The sequence below is a fragment of the Anabrus simplex genome, chromosome 2, assembly GCF_040414725.1.
Source record: "Anabrus simplex isolate iqAnaSimp1 chromosome 2, ASM4041472v1, whole genome shotgun sequence".
NCBI lineage: Eukaryota > Metazoa > Arthropoda > Insecta > Orthoptera > Tettigoniidae > Anabrus > Anabrus simplex.
Window position 1 is genome coordinate 118,863,377 of NC_090266.1, and position 1,323 is coordinate 118,864,699.

Genomic DNA, 1,323 nt, shown 5'->3' on the forward strand with positions numbered 1-1,323 from the left:
AAGAAGAGCTCGTCCTTGCAAAAAGGCGAATGGACACCTCCTCCTTATTCGGAGGGCAAAACTGCATAAGGAAAACGTTTTTCTCTTCCTTATCTGTTTGGCAAAAGGGCAAAAGGTCTTCCTTCTCCTAGCAAAATGGCAAAAGGGCTCCTCTTCCTTTCAAGACACCTCCTCCTTACAGTTACTGAGGTTAGCTCAATTGCTCCTACTACGGACAGATGCCTTCCTCAATTGATAAAAAATGAGTGCAGATATACTTACGTTATGTAGCGTTCTCGTCGCATACGGTTTTCGATTGAGAAGGTATCGGCAGGAGGGCGATGCGGTAAGGAGTAGGTAATACTCATTTTGATTACAATTAGCACGCAAAAATATTGTAGGATAAGCAAATGCTGTATCCGACGAGAGAAAATAGGTTCAATCTAGTTACAGAATGAAATTGCAAAAGCATAGAATTGACATGCTGCATGCCAATTATTCGACAGGAAAAAACACGTTGACTATTAAACAGAAAAGCTATTATCGCTACTGTGCTGTATGTTTCTATTCGACAAGACGAAATAGGTTCAATCCTGTAACAATTAGCATACACTAGAACTGATTGTAGAATAAGCTAATGCTCTATATCTTTATCCGAGAAGACAAAACATGTTGACTATTAAACAGAAAAGCTTTTAACGCTACTGTGCTGTATGTCTCTATTCGTCAAGAAAAGTTACAATTAGCACACGCTAGAATTAATTGCAGAACAAGACAAAACATGTTGGCTATTAGTGTTCAGAACAGCAAAACTTATAACGCAAAAGATTATAAGATTAATCTCTCTGTTAATACAAACGCACTTTATGCAATTAGCACGCACGCATAGAATTTCAAATGTTGTATATTTCTATCCGACGTACAGTTGTACTTCTTCTTAATTACTGCAGATAAAATGATCACTACATAGCAGAGGACACCTTTGTTCTAAGGAGATCGACTTTGCGGGATTCGAACGAACACATGCAACAGAGAAAAAATCTGTATAGTGATTCAGTTACCGTAACAGAATAAAAAATCATACTACAGTGCAGATAAAATGATTTTACTACTTAACAGGGGATACCTTTGTCCTACACCATATTGTGTTAAGGAAGAAAATTCTGGATTCAAACCCTGTTCTAACACTATAAAAATGCATAGGATTGAAACTTTGTATACTAGGGAGAGGAATGGAAGTGTACTTCTTCTCAAATCAATAATCACTACTATTATGCAGATAAAATGAGCTGTGAGAGGGATCGGATATATATATTGTTAACTTACCTTCATTTTAAGGACGGC